The following is a 15507-nucleotide window of genomic DNA, read 5'->3' as shown; positions in this document are numbered from 1 at the left end:
GCCTATATGCTTCTATTCCTATTCTTTAAAAAATTATTTTAGCATTCTAGTGTAAAGTCAAGAAATGTGATGTTTCCTTTTTTTTTTTTTTTTTTTTTTTGCTTTTTGGGTCACACCCGGCGATGCAAAGGTGTTACTCCTGGCTCTGCACTCAGGAATCACTCCTGGTGGTGCTCAGGGGACCATATGGGATTCTGGAAATCAAACCCGGGTTGGCCCCGCTGTGCTATTACTCCAGCCCCAAGTTTTTAGTTTTTTACCATGGAGTATGATGTTAGCTGCTTGCTTGTTAAATAGTACGTTAGTTATGGTTCTTCTAATCTGGATTTATTGAATGTTTCTGTCATAAATGGTTAAAATTGATCTCAAAGTAGAGATTCTGGTCAGTTTCTTTTTTAATGTTTTTTGGTACATGATCATGAAATTTCTTATTTTTTGTTGATGTGGTATATTGCCCTTTTCATGTATATTGAACCATCCTTGCAACATTTGTGTATTCCGTCTTGGTCATGGTGAATGATTCCATAGTTGTTAGATCCTTTCGCCAGGGTTTTTGCATCTGTATTCATCAGAGAAAATCAGTTTGTAGTTTTCTTCTTTCCATGCTGACCTTTTTTCTGTTTTGAGAATTAGAGGGGCACTGACCCTGCAGAATGTGTTAGGATTCTTTCTCCTTCTCTGATGTTTTGGAGTTTGAGTGTTAGCCTAATGGGTAATAATAGTTCTGTAAGTTTTGTCATTATAAACTTTTGTAGAATGGTCCTGGGACTTGGTTGGTTGGTTGAGCTTTTTTCCGGGGGGCGGGGGGATCCCCAGCAGTGCTATCAGGCTATCAGGTGCTGAAGGCTATCCCCAGCATGTTAGGGTGTGCTGTGCCAGGGACTGAACCTCTGGCCGGGTCCATGCCGGGTCTTTGCGCTATCTCCCTAGCCCCTGGTCCAGGACTTCTGATCTTATTCAGTCTGTTTATTTTTGATCCACCGGCTGATAGTGCTCAGGAGACCGGCCATATGTGGGGATTGGAACCAGGGTTGACGGCATTATGTGGCAAGTGTTCTTTCTCACCTCAGTTCTCTCTCTCCAGCCCAGGACTTCTCTAAGGGAAACTTTTGGTTCCTGTTTGGATTTCTGTGCTTATATTAGTCTGGTCAAATTTTCTCTTTCTTCTAGTTTGATTTTGGAAGGACGGTTAATGATTCTAAAAGAATCATTTCTTCTCCTAGTCTTGCTTGTTTGCATGCTAATGTTCTACTTTGTATATATTAAGATGGCAGGTTCTTAATGACATTAAAACTCTTGTCAAATTGATTTGCTCCCCATGGGGTGACATTCTGATAACCTGTAATTTTCCAGGTTTGTGTATCTTTCTTTCTTGTTCTGAGCCCCACATCTAGCACTGTTCAAAGGGCTAAGGTCACTCTGTGTGACTGGGGGCCACAGGGCAGTTCTCCACCTCTGAATGGTTATATCTCTGCTCTCTTTGTTTTTGCTGTGACAAGGGCAGGGCGGGGGCGGTTGGTGGAAGCATCTGCATGCCTGGTGCCTGGTTGCGATCTTCTTGGGGTTTGTACTCTTAATCGTGGTGCTTACACATAACCTTGTTATGCCATGCCTGGGGGTGCAGTGATATTTACCACTTAAGTCACATTCCTAGCCCCTGTGGATACATTTTTTCCCCCTGTAATAAAAAAGATAGATGATAATATTTGATGTATATGATAATTTCTATGTGCTAGACACAGTACCTTGTAAATTGCATGTACTAATTTATTTAATCCTCACATGATTACTATTCCTGTTTTATGTATGAGCCAACCAAGGCGATTTGCTCTTGATTATAAGATATTAAGTGGTTTGCCCTGGTCCAGTAGCTAATGAGTGTCAAGGGATAGATTTGGACCAAAAGAGTTTGAAGCCAGAACTCATGCTTTTAGCAGAACAGTAGTGAATTTTGTGGTATCTTCATTATTACTAAAGTATCAAGGATACTGGAGGATACCAGCCCTGTAGGATAAGGTACTTTATTTGTATGTCAGTAATTTCTTATTTTACATTTGTAGACACTTACATATGTAACAGACATTTGCACACTTTTACTTACTTGGGTGCGTATATAGAGCTAGGCTTATATGTATATACACGCATATAATATTCCTTTGGAGGCACTAATGCAGGGGTTTCCATTTGGGAAGGTATTACCTGGTTTTTTTTATCTCTTAACCTGATCTTGTGGAAGCAGAAACAGTCTGTCTCTTCATCAGGGATAGAGCGACTTACGAGATCAGAATGATGGAAGGGACACAAGGGAAACCTCAGGTAGCTTGAGGTTACAGTCAGATCACACAGTGTATAAAACTGTTTTGGCCTTTGGACCATTTTGCTAGTTCAAATCACTTGCTTTATGAACAATCACCCAGATCTTAGTGACACAGTTCCAGGTTATTTTTGCAGAAGATAGCTATGTAATAATCAATCCCACAAAAACAATTTTTCATGTTCTCCAACAATAACAAATAGTAGTCATGTTATAGAAGCAGAGCAAGGAGGCACTGTAGACTGCATTGTTCCAAGTCTCTGCTGTCTCTTGCTAAATGATTTTTAAAAAACTTTTAAGGTAATGCCTCATGTTTTTAACAACTGTTAAATGATTGTTACCTTTTGCCTTCTCTCATTCTGTTTTTAACAAGTGAATTTATTATTGCTACCAAATGTCACACCAGATGGGAAGTGAATAATTTAAATGGTCATGTTCTTCCACAAAGGAAGGCCCTACCTTTTCTCTAGGATATTTGTATTTGCTTTGTGCTAGTTCTTTGTTGGTCCAGTGAGAGACTAATATCCTCAGAATCTTGAGGATCTACTCCCTTTCTGAAAAGAGAGTAGATCCTCAAGATTCTGAACATTATTAACAATCAAATGGTTTGAATGGTTGGATATTATTGATAGTGGTATCAGTTATTGAAAATTGGGCAGGGACATGGCTCAAGAGCGCACGCATGCTTTGCATGATGGAAACTTGTTTTTGGTTTCTGGCTTCTTATGGTCCTTTGAGCACCATCAGGAGCAGCTCCCAAGCACCTGCCCTGGAAGGAGTCCTGCGCGCCTTCCAGTTTGATTAGAAATCCACTACCCCCCACCCCTCCCTCGCTCCCACCCCCACCCACCCCACAAAAAAAGTTATGTAAAAGTAATAATGTTTCTTCAGATCAGGAACTGGATGAGATTAATTTATTTAGTATCTTTAAAAAAAATATTGATAGTATCTGCTGAGAATATGGAACACTTCGAATTTGCATGTCATCCTTGCTCAGGGCCTATGCTAGTCTCGGTCGCTCCGCTCTTAGTGTCTGTGCTGCCCATGAGCGCTCTAGTACTTTAGTCTGTATTTGAAGCAGAAAGCTTCTAGGTGTGCCTCTGGTAAAATTTAATGGGAAGGGCCTCAAGGAATTGATTGTCCTGGTGTAAGAGGGATGATGGACTTAATTTCCTTATGTTTATGGATTAAAATATTGATGCTGTATGTAATTTTGGAAGTCATTATGCATGATTAATTGCCCCAAATTCAGAGGTTTTCTTCAAGGAGAAAAATTATTTTAGAAAAAATGTTCATGCCTTCTAACAGAAACAGATTTCATGAATCATCTTCCTGACTTCTGTGCAGCTTTTTTCATTTTGGTATATTTTTCTTGAAAGGAAAAATGATTTGATTTTTCTTTTATGGTCAAAATACAGCTTTCTTACTCACACAGAGAATGGGGAACTCAGTAAAATAGAGAACATATTTTTGCAGGATACATTTTCCATAGTCTTACCCCTCTTGGTGTATAATCACTATATATACTAAAGTCTAGAGCTGTAGGATTTTTAAAACATTGACTGCTCAGGAATGGTTCTTTATTGTCTTGTTTTATTGTTTGGTTTGGTTTTCTGGCCATACTGAGTGGTGCTCAGGGCTGACTCCTGGCTCTGTGTTCAGGGATCAAACCTGGGTTGGCTATTATCCCAAGGTAACCTGTTTGTCATAAATGAACTATCTGTACCTTCGAGGATTTGCCTCTGGTATATTAATTTTATTCCATTGGGCTGAAAATTTTTATTTCAGTACTGTGTCATTTTTCCTCAGAATTGCTTTGAGTATTCTGGGAGTTAAACTGTACAAATTTAGAAAAAAATTAGGAAATACTTGTTGTATATCCTTGAAGAATACCATTGGTGTTTTGATTGGGATTGTATTGAATCTGTAGTGCTTTGGGAAAGATGATCATTTTAACTATATTCTTCAAATTCATGACAAGGTACATGTTTACATTTCCCTGTATCTTTCATCTTTTTCACGAGTGATTTACAGTTCTTAGTAAAATCCTTTACTTCCTTTTTGATTCTTAAATTGATTCCTAGATACTTGTTTTATTGATATCATCACAAATAGGATTTGTAAAGAGTTTCTTTCTCTTAATATTTTTAACATGTCAAAAAATAAAAGATTGTGTGTGTGTGTGTTTCTGTAGCCCACCTTGCTTATTCTAGGGATTTTGCGGAAGGGTCTTTAGAGTTTCTCCTATGTACAGTATCACATCATCTGGTAATAGTTTGACTTTTTTTCCAGTTTGAATCCTCCTGTGTGCTTGCTTCCCCCAACCCCGCCCGCCCCTTAAATCATTTTTTTCTTTTCTTTTCTGCTTTTTAAAAAATTTTACTTTATTTTTATAAAGTTGCCCACAATGATTTATGACATTTCAACATTCCAACACCAACCCGACTACCATTACACGTTCCTACTAATGTTATTTCCATTTTTTTCCAACTGCCATCCAAGTCTGCCCCAATAGCAAGCCCTAAATAATATATTTTATATTGCTTATTATAAATAATTTGCTAAAAATGAACAAAAAAGATTTCCTTAGAAAAAAGTGTGTGAAGATTGTTGTGTGTCTCACCCTGGACTCATTAGACCCTTGTACAAGAGATTACTAACCGGTGATTGTTACAGGTTAAGCCTTGTGTGTTAATACTTTCTTAATTTAGGTTGGCTGCCTAGTACTTTAAATTCCATCCAGTGTGGTGTTCTACGCCTGGTATATCAGTGTTATAGAATATTGATACGTCTCATGACTGTGAATGCAGCCGTGTGCTCCAGGAATTCTAAAAGTTTGAGTGGGGTGATATAGATGGAGTTACATTTTTTTGTTGTTGTTTGTTTTTTGGTCACACCCAGAGATGCACAGGGGTTACTCCTGACTCATGCACTCAGGAATTACTCCTGGCGGTGCTCAGGGGACCATATGGGATGCTGGGAATCGAACCCAGGTCGGCCGCGTGCAAGGCCTTACCCACTGTGCTATTGCTCAAGCCCCTGGAGTTACATTTTTAATTGAATGGTGACTTTGGGGTCTGTTAGCATCTCTACAGCTTGTTGATCTCTTCCAAGATTATTTTGTGAGTCTCTGGATCATGGCCGAATGAGCTTATATGGAACCAGAGGCAGTTACGTGCATGATCACCAGGCTCCCGGAAGAACAAGGAAATGGGGAGAGGTAGCCCATCCCTGATTTTGTGAGAGCTTGGAGATTTCGGTCACAAAACCTGCATACCTGAGTTTTTGAACAGATTCATTTCTGGATGAGGTTATTCCCGAGCCTGTAAATCATGTTTTTCTTTATTTCTTTTTTGGTTTTTGGATCATACCCGGTGATACTCAGGGGTTACTTCTGGCGGTGCTTGGGGGTCCATATGGGATGCCAGGAATCAAACCCAGATCAGCTGCATGCAAGGCAGATGCCTTACCCTCTTTCTTGCCTAATTGCTATGGCTGAGACTTCCAATTCTATGATTACTATTAATGGGCAGTTTAAAGTTCCTTGTCTTGCACAGGACCTTAAGAATTTTTCACCAAGTCTTTCAGGTTTTCATCATTGAGTATGTTAGCTATGGTATGTGACATATGGCCTTTATTATATGGAGGTAAGTTCCTTCTATCTCTGTCCACTTAGTCATTTTTATTAACGATAAATGAATGTTTAATCATGTCTAATGCTTTCTTTGCATCTATTGATATGATCATGTGGGTTTTCTTTCCTTTCACTAATGTGTTATAGCACTTAATTGATTTGTATATGATTTGTATATATTAAATGTCCTTGCATCCCTGAGATAAATCCCCTTGATCAGGGTGTGTAACCTGCTTAATGTATGATTATTTGGCTTGCTAAGATTTTGGTGAGGATTTTGCATTTGTGTTCATTAGGGAAATTGATGTGAAATTTTATATTTTAGTGATGTCTCGGTCTGCTTTTAGTACCAGGGTAATTTTGGTCTTGTGTAATTATTTGGAAGGATTTCTATTCTTTACACTTTCTGGAAGAGCTTGAGAAGGATGGATAGCATATCCTCTTGGAAGCCTTGGAAGAACTCCCTAGTCATCCTATTGGGATTTGGACTTTTGTTTGGGGGAGAACTTTGAATACTGTCTCCATTTCTGTGAAACTCATTCGTATGATCAGGTGATTCTGCTCCCTTAGAGGTTCAGCTCCCCACCCCCACCCCACCCTGCCCCCCTTTCCTTTGAGTCTAGCTATAGCTTTGTTGGTCTTGTTTAGTCTTTAAAAAACCTCTTGGCTACATGAATTTTTTGGCATTGTGTTTCTGGGTTTATATTATTGATTTCTAATATGATTTTTATTATTTCCCTCTTTCTACTTTGGGCTCCCTTTGTTGTTCTAGTTTCTGAGATGTGAGGTTAGGTTGTTTATTTGTGTCCTTGTTTCCTTATAAATGCCTCTATTGCTATGAGCTTTGCTCTTAGTACCACTTTTTGCTGTATCCCTTGTGTTCTGGTAGCCTGTGTATTCATTTTCATTTGTAACTAGGAATCTTTTTTTTTTTTTAACTTTCTCTCACCTGAAGTTGCTCAATAGTGAAGTGAATTGTTCTGCTTCCAAGAGTTTTGAGTTTTCTCCAGTTTTCTGTTTGTATTTATTTCTACCTTCAAAGCATTGTGATCTAAGAAGATACTGGGTATGATTTCTATCTTCTTGATTTTATGGAGACTTGATTTTGATTCAGCATCTAATCTGTCCTGGATAATGACCCATGTATACTGGAGAAGAATGTTTGCTCAGCTTTTGGGGAATGAATTTCATAATAGAATTGGACATCTCTATTACCTATTATGCCCAGTATTCCCCTCCCTCTCTTTCCCTCCCTCTCCCCCACCTATCCCTCCCCGCTTCTTCTCTCTTCCCTCCCCAACCCCTTTCTCGTGTTTTTGGGTGTTGGCAGTGCTCAGGACTTACTCTCCATGTTTTCTCTTTAAGGCCACTGGTTTCTTATGTGGTTGTTGGTTTTTTGGGTTTTTTCCTTCTGTCTGATTGATGTATGTAAGCAACAGTGAGAGATGGTAACTATTCCTTGCATTGTTGACTCGGTTTTCCTTTATGTTTGTTAGGAGGTAGTTCATGTGTGTGACTGGCACGAGCATGGCTGCGATTGGGGTCTAGAGGTGTTCAGCTGCTGGGGGTCTGTTGGGGCGAGTGAGCCCTCCACCCAGGGTGCCCTGGGTACGAGACTCAGCCTGGCGCAGGGTTTGGAGACTTCTCTGCAGCTTGCTGATCTCTTTTGAGATTTATTTATGAGCCTCTGTTTTACATATTTTGATGCTCCTTTGATGCATATCTGTTTCTGTTTTTTGGAGGGGGTTCTCCCAAGCAGTGCTCGAGAAGCTTGGGGTACCCACCAATAGTTCTCTGCCAACCCGGACTCACACAAGAGCGTGAGGTTGCAATGCTGCTGGGGCCCTGCAGTGCCTGGTGCTGCTCAGGTGCCTACAGGGCTGCACCCTGTAGTGCTCAGGGACTATGGAGTTAAACCTGATTGGCATGTGAGCTGGTCAGGCGTGCTCCCTGAGCACTGTACTACCTCCCATTCCCATGTGCATATGTTACTGAGTGTCAAGTCTTGATGTATAGAGTCCCTCCCTTGATCATTCTATTAACGTCCATCTCTCTTAGTACTTTTTTGTGTGTGGGGGGGGGCGGGGCGGCGGTTGCATCCAGTGGTGCTCAGGACCTACTCCTAGTTCTGTGCTCAGGACAGGATATGGGACCATATGGGATGCTGAGTGTTGGGAATGGGACCTGCGTTTGCTGCAGGCAAGGCAAGCGCCTTACCTATTGTACTGTCTTCTGGCCAACAGAAGGGTCTTCCCCCATCCAGTCCCCACCTTTTTTTTTGTTTTTGGGCCACAGTGGTGCTCACAACTTATTCCTTGCTCTGTGCTCAGGGATTGGTCCTGGTGGGGCTCCGGGGACCATGTGGAATACTGGGTATCGAACCCAGGTTGGCTGTGTGCTAGGCAAATGCCCTACCCACTGAACTATTGTTCAGGTCTCTTTTTTTTTCCACCAGTCTTTTTAAGGTGACTGCCTGTAAGATTATTTTCCAGTCTTTTGCTTTAGCTTGTTTTTGTCATGACTATTCAGGTATGTCTCTTATAAGCAGCAGTAGAGGTTAGATTTCAAATGTCTAATTCGCCTTTTGATTGGTGAGTTTCAGCCATTGATATTGTGAAATTATTGAAATAATGGACATGTATTGACCATCTTTTTATATGGATTCTGGGTTTTTCAGCAGCTAGTCTTTGTTACATTGACCTTGTTTTATTTACTTGCCTTGTATTGTGATACCTGCCTTTAATGAAGTGGTTAGGTTCCATTTTCCTCTTTTTGTTTGTGCTTTTTAAGTATGTTTGCCCATAGAAAGCCATGTGGTTTACCTCTAGAGTTCCAGGTTTATACTCCCTCTTAAGATCAAAGCAATGAGCCTTAAGATCTTTATGCTGGGCCCTGATAGTTCTCGCTTCCTTTCTAGCATTTCGTGTTGTAAGTATCTTTGTTTGCCAGGTAGGACTTCTGTGCCCTTAAAGATCTCTTAGAGATCTCCAAGTGATGGTTTGGTACTCCTTAGCGGTTGATGTAAACCTTTGTGCAAAACTCCTTTGAATGTGAATGGAAATCTAGCTGGGTAGAGTATTTTTGTTTGGGTGCTTATTTCATTCCCATCTGACCTGTAGGATTTTGTTTGATAAATCTGTGGCCAGTCTCATGGACGGTTCTAAGTAATTTTTTTTTTTTTTGCTTTGCTCTTGATGTTGTTGAGATTCTATCTATATTTGGCTTTTGCCATCTTAATTGCAGTGTATCTAGGTATTCTTTTGAGTTTATTTTATTTGGAACTCTGTGAGCTTCTTGTGTCTGGGTAAATGACTTGATCCCTAGGTTGGGGAAATTCTCAGTTATAATTTCTCCCACTAACATGCCATTCCCAGGACTGGAGCGATAGTACAGTGGGTAGGGCGTTCGCCTAGCACGTGGCCGACCTGGGTTCGAGTCCCAGCATTCCATATGGTCCCATGAACACTGCAGGAGAAATTCCTGAGTGCAAAGCCAAGAGTAACCCCTGTGCATTGCCAGTTGTCACCCAAGAAGCAATATAAATGCCATTCTCAATTCCTCTGCTGCTTCACTGTGTCTGGTACGATGGTGGTGCTCAGAAGGACACTGATCCATGCCATTTTTGTCTTTTTTTTCACCCTTTAATAAATATGCCTTTGGCTAAGGCAAGCTTTAACCAACAACTAGACTTTTGATTTCAGATGGATATTTACAAGTGTTGCTATGAAAGTATTTTTGCTATAAAAGTATTTTAGCCATCAAAAAGTATTTTAGTTCATCTGTGACTTTGCAAATTAAGAAGGATACAGAGTGGAGAAGGGTCATAAGAGAGCAGAAAATATAGGATACTAAATAATGCTAGTAAATATTCGAATATATATTTATGCTAGAGAAAGAAAAAAGTGTGGGCCGAGTGCTTTATTGAGATGTCTAGGTAAGTTCTCAGTGGATTAAAGCTTCTCGACCAGCGTTTCTCAGACCTTTTCCAAATCTAGTCTCCCTCCTGTGTTTCCCTCTCAGGACTCCTGTGGTCCACCCATCCTGCTGGTTGACCCCCTAGTCCCCTGGGGTTGATTCTCCCACATTTATATGATTTTTATCTTGGCTGTTGGCATATCCTGGGTGCCTTGTGGTATTTCTAACTGTTTTCCGGGTTAGAAGTGCTGTTCTAGGTCATCTTTGAGAAAGAGGCAACTGTTCGTGCCGTTGGGCCGGGTGCCATCACGTTTGTGGCTCTCTCTCTATTGGTGGATGTGGAAAGGATGAGAGCTAGGGGCCAGAGCAATAGCACAGCGGGTAGGGCGTTTGCCTTGCACACGGCCGACCCGGGTTCGATCCCCGGCATCCCATAGGGTCCCCCAAGCACTGCCAGGAGTAATTCCTGAGTGCAGAGCCAGGAGTAACCCCTGTGCATCGCTGGGTGTGACCCCAAAAAGCGAAAAAAAAAAAAAAAAAGAAAGGATGAGAGCTAGCAAAAGGTATGGTGTTCTGCTCCGCTGGGGCAGTTCTGGGGCTTGAACCCAGGCCTCACACAAGCACGGCAAGTACCCAGCCACTGAGTTACCCAGCCCAGCCCTGTACTCTTGAGCCCAAAAGACAAGTTCCCTTCCACCGCCCGTGTCCCTCCAGTGCCCTCTGCTGACCAAGCTTAACATTGTGCTCTCTCTCCTCTCTCTCCGCAGGGGAAATGCTGACCGAGTCCAGTGCATTGTCACAGCGCAGGCACTGAAGGGCAAACTTGGACCCCGATATGGATATAAGTGCACACTGTGTGATTCCGCTTTTGTAAGGTACAGAAGCAAGCAAAACTAGTTTGTTTGGAAGCCAGTGGAGTAAGAGCAGTGGTCAGAAAGGAGCATGCAGGGACTTTTCTAGTACTAATACTGCTCTGTCGTGGGATGTGGTTGTTGGTTCCACGGGTGCTTTCAGTTTGGGAAAAGGTACACGATTTTAAAAAATGCTACGTGACTAGACAAGTTAGCACTGTTGTGGCCTGATTCTAAGAGTTAATACTTAAAAAAAATAAGATCCAATCTAGAGAAGGGGAATATAAAGTACTGCTGAGCATCTCAGCACCCCCTTCCCTTTTTGTTTTGGGACCATACCTAGTAGTGTCAGGGTTAACTCCTGGCTCTGGGCGCGGATCAGTCCTGGCAGTGCTCAAGAGACCATTTATGTTGGCCTGCGATTGGACTGGGGTTGGCAGGATGCAAAACAAGTGCCTCACCCCCTTTACTGACTCTTCAATCTGAGCCCTCTCTCATTTCTTGAAACCTTTTTGAAGGTTGTTTAGCTTGGTGTTTAAAAAACCAGATTAATTTAGAGGAAAAAGAATTTTCAGACTGTCTTTTTCATTTGGAATAAAAGTTGTTAATACTTACACTTTCTGTACAGTAACTTTACTTCCTTATGCTGCCACCATCCTTACCAAGCCTTTTGAATGAAAGCCTCTGTGTGTGTGTGTGTGTGTGTGTGTGTGTGTGTGTGTGTGTGGTGTTTTGTGTGTGTGTGTGTGTGTGTCTGTCTGTCTGTCTGTCTGTGTGATGGCCTTTCTGTATTTGTTCTTCGTCTCAGTTAAATATCACTGCTCTCATAAGCATTGTCTTTGCTTTCGCTTCGTCACGGTATACCCTTCTTATAGCAGTTGATGAGTCACCAGATCCTGTATTTTCCTGGCTCAGGTTTTTGGAAGCCTGCAATAGTAACTCCCATGTAAGAGTTATTAATAGGAACTATAGACATTTGTTTCAGAAATTGGTGGTGATAGGAGATTCGGTGTGACTTTCACTCAGCAGCAGGCAAAAGCAGCTCCGTACAGTGGCTTTTCTCTTTTTCTCTTTCTGGTTTTTGGGTTACAAGTGGTGGTGCTCAGAGCGTATTCCAGGCTCTGGTGGGTTTGGGAGACCATATGGGATGTGGGGGATTGAACCCACGTCAACTGTGTGCAAGCAAATGCCTTAGCTGTACTATCACTCCAGTCCCTCAGCACTGTGGTTTGGTCACGAGTAGGTAACTCTTGAGGGCAGAATCAAAGGTTGCCACCAGATTGAGAATTGAACCTGGATCTACGAGGAGGATTCAGAATCTAGATAGGAGTTCAGTCCATAGAAAGCAAAGGGACTTCAGCATTACTCTGGATAAAATGCAGTGAATTATAGACTCGAATGAGCTGTTTAAAGCTCATTCGTTGTTAAAGTGACAGTATAGATTTGGAATTAACCCATTTCTGCATACAGAGTTAGTAATCTCATCTGTAGGATCTCGATCTGAACGACTGATGTCATTGTAAGAGTCATGGGCCAGGGCAGGACCACAAGCCTCTAAGAGGAAGGGCTGAGAACCTAGTGACTCCCATGCAAAAGTTTCCTAATATTTTTAACCCTTAAGTTATTTCGAGGGTAAACTATGCAGAAGTTTCCAAGCCTATTTTTCCTACTCTCTCTCTTTCAGGGGGAAAACAATAGACTCAGTGCCTCCTGCAAATCTACTCTCCTCAAAAGAACAAAGTGCCCCTTCCTAACCCCCAGTTGCACCCAAGACTATGAGTACCCCTATCGGGGATGGGGGTGGGGTAGGGCTGTTATTGCCCACTTCGGGACACACGGGGTAAAAAGAGGAAGTAGTATAGTGGTGGAACTAGCTAGTGGGCCTTTCATTTATAAATTTATTCCATATAGTCACTTGGTTAGTGCTTATTTTCTTACCAATGTAAGTTGGGAGATGGTAAGTGTAAAATTAAATTTATGCTTAAAAATGGTTGTATTTTGATCTTGAAATTGACGCTATTTATCGGCTAAACCAACAGTCTCTTGTCTGTGATTCTCTTGCTCATTGTGGGGTGAATTCTCAGATCAGTGATATAGACGAATAATAGATGCCAGTCTGAAAACTCTGAAAAGATCAGTGATATAAATTACTCTGGTATAAATCAGTCTGAAAAGACGAATGATCTGAATAAATAACCCGTGGTACAAATGAGTGATACATGCCAGTCTGAAAATAGCCTTAACTAATTTTTTAGGAGTCAGTAGTTTTAACATCTTGTTTGCTAATAGAATATTAATGTGAAGTTGACCACATTTATTTATGCCAGTTTGTTAGACAAATTAGGTGATCCACATATAATATAGATTGTGTTACTCAGTGTCTTACTTAGCCCGAGGTGGGCTCTGGACTCCGGGAGTGGGGGCATGGGAGGGTCTCATAGGCCAACGGTACCTGTTGCCGCACCAGCCTCCCCGTTATTCAAGCCTGACTATTCTTGCTTTGGCAAGAAGAGCTTCTAAAACTGATCTCTCGTCACATCGTGCAGCAGCTTGATGTAATGTCTTCCTCCACAGACTGGCTCTGTGTATTTAGGACAGTACCCTCTTTTAAAGCAGTTTTTATTTTTAAATATTGGGGGGCAAGTCAAACCTGCCAATGCTCAGGGATTCCTCCTGGCTCCTCTGCACTCGGGGATCACTCCTAGGAGTGCTCTGCCTACTGTACTGTTCCTCTGAACCCTATTAAAGAGTTTTTAAAAGTTGGGTTCATGTCTAGCTGTATTCAGGGCTTACTCCTGGTTCTGCACCCAGGGATCAATCACTCCTGGTGGGCTCTGGGGAACCCTTCGGGGTGCCGGGCTCAGCCGTGTGCAAGGCAAGCACCCTGCCTGCTGTAGTATTTATTTGCTCTACCCCCCGCCCCCGCCCCCTTTTCATGGGGACTTGAGGGTGGAAGAAGATTAAGAACCGAGCAATTTTTGGAAAAACATTCCTTCTCAGTTTGTATCCAATGGGAAGTCTCAGGTCCTGAGGAGAGTGCAGATGAGTGGAGAGGGGGAAGATGCTCCAGGATTTCTGCCCGAAAACCTGAACGGAAGGGACTTTGTGTCAGAAATAGAATTGGTTGCTTTTAAACAGTAAGGGGAAGGGGTTGTTTTGACATTGATTTTACCTCACCAGAATTATAGAAGTAGGAGAGAAGACCGTCTCTTAGTGTAAGAATTCCACAGATTTAGTTGATGTTTTTAGGTTATAGATCTCATACATGAGCCAGCTCTCCTCCTGTCTGTGGGAACGGAATGCTGATCCTAGATGATCACAAATAGGCGATTTTTCTCTCATAATTTATGTTAAGGTAAAGATTGCTGATTCTTGTCTTTTAAAGTTCTTTCAGTGTGTTTAGTTTGTTTACCATTGTCTTGGATAGCTATCTAAGTAGGTTTAATTAGTTCCTTACTATCAGTTACTCTAAAACCAGTTTTAATAATTCAGAATTGAATTGGAAGACTATTGTGCATATAAAGAATTTAAACAATTGGTTAGTTATGTTTCTTAAGATTTTATTTGTTTGTCTTATGAATTATGAATTATTATCGCTGGAGCGATAGCACAGCAGGTAGGGCATTTGCCTTGCACGAGGCCGACTCGGGTTTGATTTCTCTGCCCCTCTTGGAGAGCCCTGTAAGCTACTAAGAGTATCTCGCCTGCACGGCAAAGCTTGGCAAGCCACCCGAAGTGTATTCTATATGCCAAAAACAGTAACAAGTCTCTCAATGGAGACGTTACTGGTGCCCGCCCGAGCAAATTAATGAGCAACAGATGACAGTGACACAGTGATATGAATTATTTTATTTCTTCAGATACTATCTGAAAGGTCTATCCATCTTGTCTATCACTGTCACTGTCATCCTGTTCATCGATTTACTTGAGTGGGCATCAGTAGTGTTTCCATTCGTCCCAGCCCTGAGATTTTTAGCAGCCTCTCCTTACTCATCTTTCCCAACGATTGGAGGCTATAATGTACTTAAGGGGTCCTATTGGATGTTAGTTTTATCAAGCTCTTGTAGTTAGTTCCTAAGTGACCCAGAGCTGGGTCAAAAATCAGTCCTCTGTTCCAGCTGTTATTTCCCCCCCCACAAGAGCTCCCCTCACTTTTTCTCTAGACTGTTGTGATTCACTTAGACATCTTTTTTTTTTTTTGAGACATCTTTCTAACCTCTGCCTATTCTCCGAGTTCCCCAAACAAAATCTTCAAATCCTGACCTACACGTTTGCTATTTTCTCTTATCTACAAGGCCACTTGATGTACTGTTAAGAAGTCTGAATCAGAACCAGGGAAATGTAATTCTTGTACTTCTGAGCAATTAATTGTGAACTTTTGGGCAATCATCTGACAACTTCACCTCTTATGTTTTGTCATCTTAAGTGAAAAGAATGGCCTGATCTGAACTTATATTTTCTCCTTCACTGTGCTTCAGTCTTCTCTGCCTTGGATGGATAGAACTCATCCATCTCTTCTCCCAAAAGATGCTTTTGGTGTCCATTCTACAAAGGAAAAAACCGACACTTAGGAAGATTGAATAAGTGGTACAAATCCCATTACCCTTGTGTTCAGAATCTAGGTGTTTTTTATCAAGCTTATAAGCATTATGTTTTTCAAAAGTGTCACAAACGGCATTTTAAAAAATAGTTCAGTGACTTTTAATATATTCGTGAAGTTGCATAGCTTTCTAAAACATTTTTATTCTAGAAGTAAATTTTTTATTTTTTTTGCTTGTTGGGTCACATACGGC

General features: G+C 41.4%; 1 protein-coding gene across 6 annotated transcripts in view; it reads left to right on the top strand.

The window, feature by feature from the left end:
- Positions 1 to 15507, top strand: part of CHD6 (chromodomain helicase DNA binding protein 6) — a 198788-nt gene that overhangs the window by 30002 nt on the left and 153279 nt on the right. For all 6 annotated transcript variants that reach the window (XM_004612489.2, XM_055140902.1, XM_055140897.1 and 3 more), the window contains exon 2: positions 10631 to 10738. The gene's annotated coding sequence lies outside the window, so the exon portion shown is untranslated. The remainder of the gene's footprint in view (positions 1 to 10630; positions 10739 to 15507) is intronic.

This window comes from Sorex araneus, chromosome 5 (assembly GCF_027595985.1).
Source record: "Sorex araneus isolate mSorAra2 chromosome 5, mSorAra2.pri, whole genome shotgun sequence".
NCBI classification, from domain to species: Eukaryota; Metazoa; Chordata; class Mammalia; order Eulipotyphla; family Soricidae; genus Sorex; species Sorex araneus.
Note: the sequence above shows the minus strand (reverse complement) of the source record. Positions and strands in the feature narration are given on the sequence as shown.